Source organism: Schistocerca americana, chromosome 3 (assembly GCF_021461395.2).
Source record: "Schistocerca americana isolate TAMUIC-IGC-003095 chromosome 3, iqSchAmer2.1, whole genome shotgun sequence".
Lineage (NCBI taxonomy): Eukaryota > Metazoa > Arthropoda > Insecta > Orthoptera > Acrididae > Schistocerca > Schistocerca americana.
This window is the reverse complement of record NC_060121.1, coordinates 254,616,967-254,633,533: the sequence shown is the minus strand read 5'-3', so window position 1 is coordinate 254,633,533 and position 16,567 is coordinate 254,616,967. Positions and strand designations below refer to the sequence as shown.

Below are 16,567 nucleotides of genomic sequence, written 5' to 3'. Positions count from 1 at the left end.
CACCTATAAGTCCTTGGAATGTACTGTTATGTCACCTAAATATAATAGGCAAGGCTTTAGTTTCACACCTCATAGCGCTCCGTCTAATAAGCGTTGGAAAATTGCAATGCGTATTTCAGATCAAAAGGTATCAGATGTTTTTGGAAGAGCGCAGATGGGACAGAAAATGCTGTCTTAATCCAATCCTCTGCTGCTACTTCTAATTGGCCATAGCTGCATAACTCTAATATGGAGTAACGGCACTGCCTCAGATTCTCTAATGTTTCTGCGATATTGAGCATGGGGTGACCATTCACTGATTAGTAGTATGTAACTGCAGCAGACTGTATAAGCGTTTTTTAGTCTGAGGACCTGTTGGGCACAATTACTATGGGGGCTGACCAGGGACTAGTACTTTCTTCTATGATTCCATCCCGAAAGTATTGGTCTCCTACCACCCACAAATAGTGGGGGAGGCTGTATGGTTTATTGTATACTGGCAGCTCGTTGCCAATAGGAGTTGTCTCAGATGTGTAGCTGATAGTGGATCCAGGTGGGTTAAGCAATCCTGCATATTCTCCATATCTACCCTCTCAAGCTCTTCTAGATGCGACACTGTTTCCCTCAGTGCACTTAAATCGACAGACTGTCCTGGCTTTTGACAGTTTGCATTGAAATGCCTTGCTAATTCATCCTCTAAAACTTCTAAGTTAGGTGTCAGGGTTCCTGTAGACAGCCTCGCTTCCTCTGAACCAAAATTATCTACACTGATGGGTACTGAAACGTCCCCTTAGAAAAATTTATACATGACTGCTTAAACTGACACACAATATTTTTAGCGCAAAGCAATCTGACTTTCAAAAATCCCTACAAAAAAATGGCCCTGACTAACATTAACCTACACGTTTCACAAATCGCTTACGTCACAAAAATCTTGGTTACTCGAACTACTGCAATACAGCAAGCGCCACTACTGCCAGCTAAATAAAAGATTCAAACTACGGAAGGCACTAACTACTGATAGGGATAGTTAGCAAATGAAAGATTTTAATAGAGAACAAACAATGTATTTACCTTAATATCATCAAAAGTCATAATATATATAGCAGTCCATGACATCCAGTCTTACAAATTTCAAAACTCCGCCATTTCTTTCCCCACATCCACCACTGCTGGCGGCTCACCTCCAACTGCGCAACGCTACGCGCTGTTCACATCCAGCTGCCCAACACTACAATGGCAGACAACAATGCAAACTGGCCACAGACTGCACACAGCACAGCCAGTGATTTTCATACAGAGCGCTACGTAACGTTGCCAATAAGAAAACATAAACAGCCTACTTACAAAGCCCCCATGCTCCCCACAAAAAATTTTACAAATTGTTTTGGGCAGTGGCCAATAATGATTTGATAAAATTTTTCATAATTACAATAACAAAGATATCAAATGCATACACTTATTGATACAATGTTGGTCAAAAGCTAAAATTTTCTCACAGTCCATAAAGACAGTCCTGATCATTCATCACAGTAAAATTGCAGTGTTTTTCTCAAAGGCTGAGCAGTAAAAGAAAATGCACACGGAAGTAGTGGATTTCCATGCAGTCTTGAAGAAGTAGTGTTGTCCTTCCAACGGAAAGACAGTGCTGACTCTCGACATGCAGACAGGTAATGGGACAGAACAGAGCAAACCTACAGCAGAGTCAGTCCAAGTTCAAGAATATTGGTAGGTAGGTCATCACAGAGTAGAGCCACTGTAGTCCTGGTAGAGAGTATGGTATTGGTGCGCCACCAGAGGTGCAGACCCACTGCAGTCCTTGTAGAAATAATGGTATTGGTGGGTCATCAAAGGTGCAGACCCACTGCAGCCCTTGTAGAAATAATGGTATTGGTGGGTCATCAAAGGTGCAGACCCACTGTAGTCCTTGTAGAGACGGCCAGCAGCCATCTATTGCGACTGTGCAGGTGCGCAATCACCATCGAAGAGTCTTGCGGAGAATATAGCAAGTCCGTAGACCACCACTTGTGCACTCACAAAGTTTTTTTTTTTTTAATTGTCCTTAGAACCAGCAATGCTGCTAACCAGTCCCTTGCTAAATTATTAACACACGTGCAAACACTATCAGTCCCTACTTCTCACATATTGTCCATATACTATGACCAACAGAAACGTGTGCAGTGAAATGTAACTTACAAGTTACTTAATTCGATGAACTGGTGTCAATTACAATTTTATAACATAAGAATACAATAACAAAGGTACAAAATACATCATTAAAAACATAATAATACAGACAACATTTGTAGTAACAGGGGTTTTACAAAAGAATAGGAATAAACATGTACATCAGTGTTACAAGAATTATGACATAAGTTCATATATAAAATAATGAGAATAGTTTTCGAAACATTAATTTCACACATGAGCATTAAAACAAAACAGAATAAATAATGTCCAAACATCTTTACAAAGAAAATAACTTAGTATTTGAAAAATTCTGCAACATAAATCTTATTAGCTAAACACATAAAGACAGGAAAAAGACAAATTCACATAGTGTAATAACACAAAAATACAGGACAGGGTTTGTTTTCAGTGTAACATTTGGTACTGCAGTCCAACCCAAAACGTCATTCCATAGATCTTTCGTCTTATTTCAACATTTGTTTCCACCAAAAAAAATCCTATACAAGCATGCTTTCTGTATTTATATGTTCACATATTTCTTACCTCATTATTTATTTTCCATTATCTTACCTCATCATTTATTTCCAAGAAAATCCTACCTAAACCTGTTGTCCCTAAACCCTAATTTTTGTTCATATCCTCTTTCAAAATCCTTTTTTGGCCAAACCATTTTCTTATAGCTTCTCAATGCATTTCATCCAATTCATCACAACTCGTTCTCTTATATAGTCTACCCCCTCTTAAGCTAACTTAAATCTACTGAGCTCAGATATATGAAATTTTTTTTCAAATCTGTATTGGCCACTGCCAAAAACAATTTGTAAAATTTTTGTGGGGAGCATGGGGGCTATGTAAGTAGGCTGTTTAGGTTTTTATATTGGTAACGCCACGTAGCGCTCTGGCGAAAATCACAGGCTGTGCTGTGTGCAGTCAGTGGCTGGTTGGCATTGTTGTAATACTCGCCACTGTAGTGTTGGGCAGCGGCAGCTGGATGTGAACAGCGCGTGGCGTTGGGCAGTTGGAGGTGAGCCGCCAGCAGTGGTGGATGTGGGGAGAGAGATGGCGGAGTTTTGAAATTTGTAAGACTAGATGTCATGAACTGCTATATATATTATGACTATTAAGGTAAATACATTGTTTGTTCTCTATCAAAATCTTTCATTTGCTAACTATGCCTATCAGTAGTTAGTGCCTTCCGTAGTTTGAATCTTTTATTTAGCTGGCAGTAGTGGCGTTCGCTGTATTGCAGTAGTTCGAGTAACGAAGATTTTTGTGAGGTAAGTGATTTGTGAAAGGTATAGGTTAATGTTAGTCAGGGCCATTCTTTTGTAGGGATTATTGAAAGTCAGATTGCGTTGCGCTAAAAAAATATTGTGTGTCAGTTTAAGCACAGTCTTGTATAATTGTTCTAAGGGGGCGTTTCAGTACTACTCGGCTACCGTCTAACTCTTGCACACGCGACAAACTTCGTCATACAAAAAATTTGCGCCTGATGCAGATCATCGTTCTCTGGCAAGGACTCTACTTCACACACGGTAAGAACCGACTGATTAGTACCTGCGTTCACCCAGGCAACCCTTCCTGTACCTTTGGCTATTATATTCCACGAATCGAGTCTAAGAGACCGTGTACGCAGTTTAACCAGCTTTCACGACGTCTCGGGTGCTCCTCGCGACAATTCAGCCGTAAAACAGACATGAAAGAATGTCCTGTCCAGCTTTGTCGTACGTTGCTGCAGATCGTCTTCAGCGTAATGTTTACACAGAAAATCCAGACCCAGAATGATGTCATAGCTAACCCTCACGAATGGCAGGACGTCCGCAAATATTCGGAAGTTTCTTCCATCCACACGGAAACCCAACAACGTGGAACCAAGAGGGGTTCAAATTCACTGCCCTCAATACACCCTTGCTAACCACTGACACCTGTAATCCTGTATCCAACAACTTACACGACCTTCCCTTTACACAGCCGCATAGTAGTCGAACTTAGTGAGAGCGTTGCATAGTGGTCACACCGCCATCTGTACCGTTTAACGCAGGGTGCGAATGTTAACGTTAATTCCACCGTGTAAGTGCTTGTAGACATTTCTGAACAGAGTGTCCCACCTGCTTGCACCTCTGACATTGTGGTTTTGCACAAATTGTGGCCCGAAGCACCACAGTTACAACACAGAATCTCCTCGTTAAACACTACCAGCTTCTGTCTTGATCCAGTTACAGTATCAATTTCAGTCAAAGCAACTGCAGTCGTCACTGGCTCTCCAGTGTTCTCAAAAACTCCAACCGTACTTCCCGTGACATTTCGGACGGCAGCCTCCACGAAAACGGATCAAGCGCCCGTTTTTCTGCCTACTATACAATGCCTTTATTGGTACGATCATCATTCGTTAAGTCACACTTCATTTAGCGACTCCTGAGCGACTTCCACTCGCCGCTGGTCTTGCTCGAAACTGAACATCTTTGGCACAAATTTTTCTGTCCAACGTTTCACACCCAAAAGACAAGTCATTCCCAAGTTACAATGGGAACGTACGAAACCAGTACAAGGAAACACGACGGCGACACAATTAAACACGCAGACCTACGAACAAGTAGGAACAAGAAGATCATACCAAACCAAAGTACAGTCAATCAAATGTAATACTGTGTCAGGCACAGCCCTCAGAAACGGCATGTCCACGGATCAGTCCACTAAATGGACATATACCGCACAGTGGGTACCAGTCTCAGTTTAGTACTGGCTCTGCGCACAGTATACACACGCGGTACATTCCGGTTGTCCTCTCGGAAACGTGGAAACTATTTCCGCATTAGTAAACACTACTCGCGTCGTATCACCAAGACACTGAATCTATCAGATTTCCCCTCAAAAGTACTTCACTGTCTTCGTACAAGCTAATGCAACACAACAGTAGGCCAAATTACGCGCCACTATCTTTCACGTTGTTGAAATAGCAAACACAAACGACAGACGTGTGTCTCATTACCGATGACACGTCATAGCAGAACCACTCGCAGTGGAAGTATAACCGGTTCCCTAACGCGTGTTCCCAACAAACGAGGAACACATATCCCACTGAAACTTGCTACAAACCGACCCTGACAGCAGCTTGTGGGTACCGATTGCAGGGAGAATTCTAACCGTTGCACTACCAACGCATACCCGACACATGTGTACCTGGTCCCTGCTAGCATGTCACAGCGGAACCACTTCCTATAATGTTACACGCGATTTCCGAACTCACCAACCAAAATAGACCAGGAAAACATAAGCCTCTCCCCACAAAAGTAAGCCGACAGTTACATATCAGTTGCCAGCCACCTGCAAAAACTCTAATATCGTGCTGGTGGAAACTATCTACTTTCACAATTCAAAATAATTTAACAAATGATGTGACAGCAGATGGAATAATTCAAAATTATTTCCACTTTCAGCTGCGTGCTGTAGCGCTAATGCATAACTTTCTCGACTAAACTGAATAGACAGCAGGCATAACAGGCAATAGAAGTCTAACCATGCACTTCAAACACCGAAAGGTGAATAGCACGACTGAAATACTGAACAAACACTTAGTTGACCGTAGCTAGTAAAAGGAATACTGATTGGTACACAAGTTCACTACGTTGTCCATAACGTCATGACACACTGAAGAAGCAAAGAAACTGGTACACCTGCCTAATATCGTGTAAGCCCCCGCGAGCACTCAGAAGTGAGGCAACACGATGTGGCATGGACTCGACTAATGTCTGAAGTAGTGCTGGAGAGAACTGACACCATGAATCCTGCTGGGCTGTCCATAAATCCGTAAGAATACGAGGGGATGGCGATCTCTTCTTAACAGCATGTTGCAAGGCATCCCAGATATGCTCAATAATGTTCATGTCTGGGGAGTTTGGTGGACAGCGGAAGTGTTTAAACTCAGAAGAGTGTTCCTGAAGCCACTCTGTAGCAACTCTGGACGTGTGGAGCGTCGCATTATCCTGCTGGGATTGCAGAAGTCCATCGGAGTGCACAATGGACATGAATGCATACAGGTGATCAGACAAGATGCGTGCGTACATGTCACCTGTCAGAGTCGTATCTAGCCATATCAGGGGCCCATATCACTGCAACTACACACACCCCACATCATTAACGGGCCTCCATCAGCTTGAACAGTCCCCTGTTGACATACAGGGTCCATGGATTCGTGAGGTCGTTTCCATACCCGTACACGTCCATCTGCTCAATACAATTTTAAACGAGACTCATTCGACCAGGCAACATGCTTCCAGTTTTTGTGGACTGGCAAGACAGCCAATCCACAAGGACGGGAGGCCGAAGGGCACGCGTTTAAGCTCACGCAGGCTGGCGTGAGGTCTGGAACAGGTCAAGGTCTCATAGTAGCAAAAATAGTACGTAGCTTCTGGAATACTTAACTTTAATCCATAATTGGTGAACATCGGTCTGACGGTACATGTATCACAAGATAAATAGCAAATGATAATGACGCCTTGCTAGGTCGTAGCAAATGACGTAGCTGAAGGCTATGCTAACTATCGTCTCGGCAAATGAGAGCGTAATTTGTCAGTGAACCATCGCTAGCAAAGTGGGCTGTACAACTGGGGCGAGTGCTAGGAAGTCTCTCTAGACCTGCCGAGTGGCGGCGCTCGGTCTGCAATCACTGACAGTGGCGACACGCGGGTCCGACGTATACTAACGGACCGCGGCCGATTTAAAGGCTACCACCTAGCAAGTGTGGTGTCTGGCGGTGACACCACACCAGTCATCAACAGTCCAATATCTGTGTTGATGGGCCCATTTAGACGATTCTTGCAGACTGTTTGCTTTCAGACATTCTGCGCCGTACACGCCAACGGCAGTCACTCCAATGCAGCATAAAATGCGATTCATCTGAAAAGTCCACCTGTCAGCAGTGGACATGCGGTCGCGGTACTGATGTGAAAATTCCAGCATCCAAGTGCTTGCTGCGGAGGCCCATACATAGCAACATTTGCAAAACGCTCAGTGAGATGACACTGTTTGTAGCCTCTTGGTATATCGGGCAGTCAGCTGCTTAACAGTTGCATGTCTTTTCACTCATACATATCTCAGTAGTCGTCGTACACGCTTGTCGTCTGTGGCATGTGGTGGACCACAGTTGCCTCGGCGTCGGTTTTGGATACTATTTTGTCATCCACAGTGTACTGTAACCAGGGCAGCATGTTAACGGTTTACAAAATTAGCCGTTTCGGAAATGCGACCACCCTTGGCCCGAAAGCCAATTATGTCCAAATGTTCCTAAGGGACCAAACTGCTGAGGTCATCGGTTACTAGCCTTACACACTACTTAAACTAAAATGCTAAAAACGACACACACACCGATGCCCAAGGGAGGACTCGAGCCTGTGGCGGGAGGGGCCGCGCAATCCGTGACATGGTGCCTCAAACCACATGGCAACTCTGCGAGGAAAAGCCATTAATCATGCCTTTTAGGACATCGGATAAATCTCTTCCATTCCATATTGCTACAACGCCTGCTCTGTTTTCCGCATCCTCCAGTACGCTTTACATACCCTCCACTGCTAGTGCTGCCACCTGCCGTCTGTGGGTGCTCACTGCACATCTTCAGCATATTGGACAGTTTCCAGCCTCTGGTAGGGTCCGTATGGAACATAGGCCTCTCCATCGTCTGTCTTGTCTTGCCACCATCACTCTGTCTTCAACTTAGTCCAGTCTTCTCCTTTCAAATGGTTCAAATGGCTCTGAGCACTATGGGACTCAACATCTTAGGTCATAAGTCCCCTAGAACTTAGAACTACTGAAACCTAACTAACCTAAGGACATCACACACACCCATGCCCGAGGCAGGATTCGAACCTGCGACCGTAGCAGTCCCGCGGTTCCGGACTACAGCGCCAGAACCGCACGGCCACCGCGGCCGGCCTTCTCCTTTCCTCTGGACGCATTCCTGTACTCCTTTCAGCCATCTGTCTCTCGGTCTTGGTCTCTTTCCTTCCAGTTTCATCTCGTATATCCTCCTGGGTATCCTCTTCTCCTCCATTCTCTTAACGCGTCCATACCATCTCAGCCTTGATTTTTCTTTGTCCTCTTGTAATGGTTCCACCTTCATTAACTCTCTGGTCATTTCTTAACCTGTCTATCTTTGTTACTCCAATACTGTTTCTCAAGGATTTTATCTCACTAGCTTGTACTCTGCTTTTCTCTCTTCCTTTCATAACCCACGTTTCTGATGCATATGGCAGGATTGGGACATAGTATGACCGGTATATAACCTTTTTACTGATTTGGAGTACATCCTTACTCCATATCAGGCTTCTGACACTCTTCTGAAATGCTTCTGCTTTTGTCACCCGCTCGTTTATTTCTCTGTCGTTTTTTCCATCTTCCAGTATCAGGCTTCCTAGGTACTTGAAACTCTCCATTCTACTCAATCGTTCCTCACCAATTGTTATTCCAGTTGTTCCTCTCTCCTTCTTTCTTGTTGTGATAATCATCTCACTCTTACTTACACTAAATTTCATCCCTTATTCTTGTACTGTTCGTTCCCATATGTCCAACTGCTCTTGTTCTTCCTCCTCCTTATTCCCCCAAATCATCAGATTATTTGCAAACACCGCAGCTTTCATCTTCGTTTCACCAATTACTTGTGCTACTGTACTCATATGATTCATCACTACAATGAGACCGCGCGAGGTGGCGCAGTGGCTAGCACACTGGACTCGTATTCGGGAGGACGACGCGTCCGCGTCCGGTCATCCTAATTTAGGTTTTCTGTGATTTCCCTAAATCGCTCCAGGCAAATGCCGGGATGGTTCCTTTGAAAGGGCACGGCCGATTTCCTTCCCCGTCCTTCCCTAACCCGATGAGACCGATGACCTCGCTGTCTGGTCTCCTCCCCCAAACCAGCCTCAACTACAATGAGGAGTAATCGCGAGAGGGCACTTCCCTGCCTCAAGTCATTCCTCTGTTCAATCCAAGGTGATTTCTCTCCTCCGACTTTCACACAGCTCACATTTCCATGGTGCATTTCCCTTATCCTCCAAATAATCTGTTTTGCTATTCCTCTGTTCTCCAGGGCTTTCCACACTTTGCTTCTACGTACACTATCATACGCTTTTCCAATGTCCAGGACGGTCATAATGCTGCTCCTGTAGTTGTCTTCCAGCAAGGAAGAGTCGAATATAGGCGATGGGCACATTACTGTGAGTGAACCGTGTGTAACGTATGCAACATATTTCTTTGCCTTATCTTTACAGGCTTTCGATTTAGTGCCGGACGCTGTGACCGAGCGGTTCTAGGCGCTTCAGTCCGGAACCGCGTGTCTGCTACGGTCGCAGGTTCGAATCCTGCCACGGGCATGGATGTGTGTGATGTCCTTAGCTTAGTTACGCTTAACTAGTTCTAAGTCTAGGGGACTGATGACCTCGGATGTTAAGTCCCATAGTGCTTAGAGCCATTTGAACCATTTGAACTTTCGATTTAGTACTTCTCAACCAAGCTAGCTTTCGTGTTGTTTAATAAACGTTTCCAGCCTTCCTAATTAATTTGTATACCTCTGGACATAGCACCACTACGAAGATTGCCTTACAACTGAGTTTTTCTTGTACAAGCATGAACGTTGTCGGTTCTCACGCTCAAGCATGTGTACTTTGGTATGTATGCACAGTTAAAAACGACCAGGCCTCAAGCAGCTATCGAAAAATTACCTCTGCACACATGCATGCACAACACACACGCAAATAGGTAGTTTTCAGTATGCTAAAACGCAAAACGTGATGTATCACATTATTGTTGTTGTTGTGGTCTTCAGTCCTGAGACTGGTTGGATGCAGCTCTCCATGCTACTCTATCCTGTGCAAGCTTCTTCATCTCCGAATACGTACTGCAGCCTACATCCTTCTGAATCTGTTTTGTGTATTCATCTCTTGGTCTCCCTCTACTATTTTTACCCTCCACGCTGCCCTCCAATACTAAATTGGTGATCCCTTGATGCCTCAGACCATGTCCTACCAACCGATCCCTTCTTCTGGTCAAGTTGTGCCACAAACTCCTCTTCTCCCCAATCCTATTCAATACCTCCTCATTAGTTATGTGACCTACCCATCTAATCTTCAGCATTCTTCTGTAGCACCACATTTCGAAAGCTTCTATTCTCTTCTTGTCCAAACTATTTGTCGTCCATGTTTCACTACCATACATGGCTACACACCATACAAATACCTTAGGAAACGACGTCCTGACATTTAAATCTATACTCGATGTTAACAAATTTCTCTTCTTCAGAAACGCTTTCCTTGCCATTGCCAGTCTACATTTTATATCCTCTCTACTTCGACCATCATCAGTTACTTTGCTCCCCAAATAGCAAAACTCCTTTACTACTTTAAGTGTCTCATTTCCTAATCTAATTCCCTCATCATCAACAAACTTAATTCGACTACATTCCATTATCCTCGTTTTGCTTTTGTTAATGTTCATCTTATACCCTCCTTTCATGACACTGTCCATTCCGTTCAACCGCTCTTCCAAGTCCTTTGCTGTCTCTGACAGAATTACAATGTCATCCGCGAACCTCAACATTTTTATTTCTTCTCCATGGATTTTAATACCTACTCCGAATATTTCTTTTGTTTCCTTTACTGCTTGCTCAATATACAGATTGGATAACATCGGGGAGAGGCTACAACCCTGTCTCACTCCCTTCCCAACCACTGCTTCCCTTTCATGTCCCTCGACTCTTATAACTGCCATCTGGTTTCTGTACAAATTGTAAATAGCCTTTCACTCCCTGTACTTTACCCCTGACACCTTTAGAATTTGAAAGAGAGTGTTCCAGTCAATACTGTCAAAAGCTTTCTCTAAGTCTACAAATGCTAGAAACGTAGGTTTGCCTTTTCTTAATCTAGCTTCTAAGATAAGTCGTAGGGTCAGTATTGCCTCACGTGTTCCCATATTTCTACGGAATCCAAACTGATCTTCCCCGAGGTCGGCTTCTACCAGTTTTTCCATTCGTCTGCAAAGAATTCGCGATAGCATTTTGCAGCCGTGACTTGTATCACATTATCTGCTTCTAAAAAAGAGTACGAGACCATGTGCTCGGAACGTCTTCTCGCGGCATAAGCTGGAGGCTGGAATGTGTCGGAACTGGCAGGTCCCCCTGTACAGGCGTGGCTCCCCTTCTCCCCCCCTTCTTCCCCCACCATCTCGGCCGACTGCACAGAACACACTGTTCGCTGGAGGCCAGCACATTGAGTCAGCTCAGCTGTGCGTGCCGCTGTGGACGCAGAACCGGACCGGGAGGAATACACGATCTTTCAGCCACGTTGGTGAGTGTTAATGCAGTCAGCCGCTGCCGGTACAAGCGCACACGTGTGACAGAGGGCATCGTTTTCCCTGTGTTCGGGTACAGGATCCTCAAATGTGGAAAAATCCCCTGTGTAATTCGTGTTTTTAGTATGTTAGCTGCCTGAACATAGACACACGCCGGTACAGAAAGTGTGGCGAAAAGGGACAAAATTACGATTTCATTTTGGACCTGAACACATTAGAATGCTGTCTAAGAAATCAAAACGTAAAAAAATTACACTATCTCTGTTTTTGGTAATTTAAGGGCATTATTTCTGATTTTACGTACAGAATAATTTAGCCCTGACCCGTTGCTAAGTTCATTTGGAAAGTGTGATACATGAACGGTTATATCAAACGCACTGTTTTCGTTGTGCCTTTTCCGTAAGGTAATGCAGCAAACCAGGTAAGATCGAATTAATACTGCTCGGCCCAAGTTCCAAACGAGACTACTGTCAAAGCATAGATTGCTGTAATTGTGTCAGCTCACTCAGTACTGTGGAGCACTCCAACTGGATTTTTTACATATCGGAGTTTTACACAATGCAGAATAACTGCTTCTGGAGAAGTCTGTAGTTGGGCAAATGACGTGTTGTGCATAAAACGTTGAGTTTTGAGCCAGTAACGAAGTGGAACCACGCATATAAAAGAATGTTAACGCCCCTGGTAACCCGAGCCTTCAATCGTATGACTCAGAGAACAGATCCAATAAATAATTAAAATAATTTTACGAGTATACAGCGGGGGACCTTGTTTAGGATTTACGTTTGTTCGAAATCATGGAATTTTCAGACTTTGTTCGATATGGATTTATAAATATTGTTGAAGAGCGATGCCATTTACTTAATATTTCCTGTACTACTATAACTTTCCTCTCCTACGCGCGAACTTCTCTACTGTTATCTCTGAAGATAGAACGATCTGTTTTTATTTTTTGTTGTTGTTGACACTCAGGCTGTCTGAGGAGATAAGTATCAGCAATCATTCATCCTGCCGGCATTTACTGCCTTAGAGAAAGCATACGACGTGGCGCTGTGGAGTTTGTTTCCATATAGTGAGAAAATTTGAATGAAGGATATACATTTAAACATATCGTGTTGCAGAGTGGACACACAACAGTCCAGAGACTTAAAAAAAGCACAAGAAATGCTCCGACTAAGATGCAGAATTTTTTTCTGTTGCACCGACTATTTAGACAGGTGTTCACAGCTGCTGCTACTGATGCAGGGGAGGTGCGTCCTGCCACACATCACCTTGTTTTAAAGTGTGCTACTTTTAAATCCTAGAAGTGGGTCTCACTACGCGTTCAACTGTTGTTGAACATCAAATCTCTCGATTTAGAAGTTTTCATTGACACTGTGCCAAGTGAAGGATATAACAAACATTACAGAGTGTTTGATATGTCACAAATACCAGTCCTATTAACATTGAGGTTAACAGAAATCTGCGGAAAATTTGAGTCCAGTGTCGGTTAAGAATGTCTATCGTAGCTAGAAGGAAGGAAGGACGACGGCGTTATTAGAAACGGAGGACAATCTCGGATTGGCGAAGAGAGTAAGCCGCCGCCTTTCAAAGACAGCATTTCGTCCTACCGATTCCGGTCCCGCACAAATTTTCATCTTTCGTCATTGAATTATTTCAGTGCCTCATTGCAGCAAAAGTCTGGCATTTATTTCTTCAAGTATATACAGGGTGTTTCAGACGTGATTGTTAATATTCAGGGGTATGGCAGAAATGATCATTCGAAACAGGTAAACATGGGTTCTAAAATGCATACCGTAAGAGCTACGAACAATTCTTGATCTTCGATACTGTGAAAAATTCTCTTCTACTGAAAGCTCTTTTCTTTCCATGTTTTGGGATGGAAAAACAAGGAAAAAATGTCCAGTAGACATGTGCTCTAAAACGCATACCTTAACAGCTATGAGCACTTGTTCATCTTCGCTACTTTGAAACACAACTCTTCTAATGAACAAGAACTCATAACTTTTAAGGAATGCATTTTAGAGCACATGTTTGCTGGACATTTGTTCTTGTATTGTTCTATATTACCACTTCCCAAAATATGGAAAGCAAGGAGCTTGCAGTAGAGGAGACTTGTTTCATAATAGCAGAGATCAAGGATTACTCATAGCTCTTAAGGTAGGCGTTTTAGAGTCCATGTTTACTTGACTCTTTTGTTTCAAATACAATTCCTGTCATATCCTTCAATATTTACCACCACTTCTGAAATCCCCTGTGTACAGAGCTGCGGACTGGCACGATGGTGAGTGTTCTTTCGGACATGTATGACCGAACGATCAGACACCACACCTATAATAACACACATTATATCTATACATGCGAAGACTGACGAACAAGAAACCAAACTCCTCTCATAACTGACGAGTTCGGTGTCGTGACTTTTCTTTCATCGTGTCTTCCAGCTTCTTCGATGCGGCCGTTGCGATTTCTTCTCCCGTGCCAACCTCATCATATGAAATATCACCTATAGTCCTACACCAAGGTCCTCAGTTGTTTGTTACGTGTACTCCAACCTCTGTCGGTTTCAATTTTAACTGCCTAGGGATTCCTCTAGTACCATAGACGTTGTTCCCTGGCGTCTTGACACATTTCCAATAATTCTATACCATTTTCTAGTTGATGTTTTCAATATATATACCATTCGTCGTCGATACTGTGGAAAAGCGTTGCATACCTTACTTTATGTGTCCACTTAATTTCCCATTCTGTAGCACATCCTCCATTCTCTTCTTTTACGGTTTTTTCCACAGTCCTTAATTCACTTTCACACAGTGGTGTTCTCCAGAGCTAGGTTCACAGAATTGTCTCACTAGGGCTCAGGCTTGTTCACTCTAAGACAAAGAAAACTATGCACCGCGAAGAAATTAGCCGAATGGGACGGAAATCAGTAGATGTACAGTGCGTATACAAACGAATGATTACAATTTCAGAAAAATTTGGTGATGTATTCAAGTGAAAGAGCTTCACAAATTGAGCAAGTCAATAATGCGTTTGTTCACCTCTGGCACTTATGCATACAGCTGTTCGGCTCGGCATTGATTGATGGTTACTGTATATGCTCCAGAGGGAGATCGTGCCAAATTCTGTCCAACTGACGCGTTAGATTGTCAGAATCCCGAGTTGGTTCTTAATTGAGAAGAGAACTTGCTGGCCAAAGTGGGCTTGACAAGCTCGAAGACAATCAGTAGAAACTCTCGCCATGTGCGAGCGGGCGCTGCTATGTAAACCCCGAATGGCTTGCCATGAAGGGCTACAAAACGGAACGTAGAATTTCGTTGATGTACCGCTGGGCTGTAAGGTTGCAGTGGGTGAGAACCAAACAGGTCCTGCCACGAAATGAAATACTACTCTGGTTGTCAGGTCGTATGGCGGGCGAGAGGTTGGTTTCTCACAGCTGTCTACAGCGTCCTCCAGACACGTCTCTGCTGGTCATCAGCGCTCAGCTCGAAGTGGGACTCATCAGGGAAGACAATTCCACTCCAGTCCATGTGACTCCAGACCGAAGATGGTTCAAATGGCCGTGAACACTGTGGGACTTAACATATGAGGTCATCAGTCCCCTAGAACTTAGAACTACTTAAACCTAACTAACCTAAGGACATCACACACATCCACGCCCGAGGCAGGATTCGAACCTGCGACCGTAGCAGTCGCGCGGTTCCGGACTGAAGCGCCTAGAACCGCTCCAGACCGAAGACTGCGGCGGGATACCGACCTGACTGCCATGTAGCCCGAACCCGAAGTGTTGGTCTGGGGTGCCACGTCTTGTCATAGCAGTACCCCTTGGTTGCCATACGCGCCGCCCTTACAGCACGGAGGTACGTCCCGTTTTGTTGCCCTTCATGGCGAGCCCCCACGACAGTTTCTACTGCTTGTCTTCTTGCTTGCCAACCCCTACCTTGGCCAGCAAGTCGACGGATCTCCCCCAAATTGGGGACGTCTGGAGCATTTGGACAGGGGTCTCCAAGTGGCTTAGGTGAGAATTTGGCACAGTATCACTCAGGAGGACTCATCCAACAATTCTGTCAATCATTGCGAAGCTTAATAACTGCTTGCATAAGGGCCAAAGGTGGACCAACGAATTAATGATTTCTTCAAATTCTCTTGAATAAACGATTCAGTTTTTCTGAAATTAAAACCATTTATTTGTCAGTTCAAAAATGGTTCAAATGGCTCTGACGTCATCAGTCACCTAGAACTAATTAAACCTGACTAAGGACATCACGCACATCCATGCCCGAGGCAGGATTCGAACCTGCGACCGTAGCGGTCGCTCGGTTCCAGACTGTAGCGCCTAGAACCGCACGGCCACTCCGGCCGGCTATTTGTCAGTGCATGTCGTCATATCTACCGATTTCCGTCCCATTTGAATAATTCTTCTGTCGTGCGTCGTTTGTTTGTTCGTCTTTTTTTTTCTTAGAGTATATTTCAAACTAGTAGAATTCTTCTGGTGAAGAATCTCTCTCTGCATGTGCTATTCTGCTTCACCCTCCTCCCTTCGTCATTCATGCATTCATACATTCCTTCCCTTTCTACATCGTCCCAGTTTTACGTTAAGTTTGCTTTTAATCTCATTTCTCCTGCTCCTTCATATTTTCAAATTTTTGTGTTTGCTCTCTATCGATATCCTGCGCTCAGTAGACTGTTCATTCCATTCAATAGGTCCTATAATCCCGTAATGACATCAGTGAAATTTATGACTGGTATAATTTAACCCTCAATTTAAATCCTGATTCTTAACCTTTTCTTTATTTCCGTCGTTGCTTCTTCATTGCAACGGTTGAACAGTAGAAGCCGGCCGCTGTGGCCGAGCGGTTCTAGGCGCTTCAGTCCGGAATTGCGCTGCTGCTACAGTCGCAGGTTCGAATCCTGCCTCGGGCGTGGATGTGTGTGATGTCCTTAGGTTAGTTAGGTTTAACTAGTTCTAAGTCTAGGGGACTGATGACCTCAGATGTTAAGTCCCACAGTACTTAGAGCCATTTGAACCTTTTTTTTTAACAGTAGATGAGAAAGAATGGATCAT

General features: G+C 44.0%; 1 protein-coding gene across 1 annotated transcript in view; it reads left to right on the top strand.

The window, feature by feature from the left end:
• Positions 1-11,396: 11,396 nt before the first annotated feature.
• The window catches only part of LOC124605570 (retinol dehydrogenase 14), a 129,190-nt gene continuing 124,019 nt past the window's right edge, over positions 11,397-16,567 (top strand). Inside the window, exon 1 of the mRNA XM_047137345.1 lies at positions 11,397-11,501. The gene's annotated coding sequence lies outside the window, so the exon portion shown is untranslated. The remainder of the gene's footprint in view (positions 11,502-16,567) is intronic.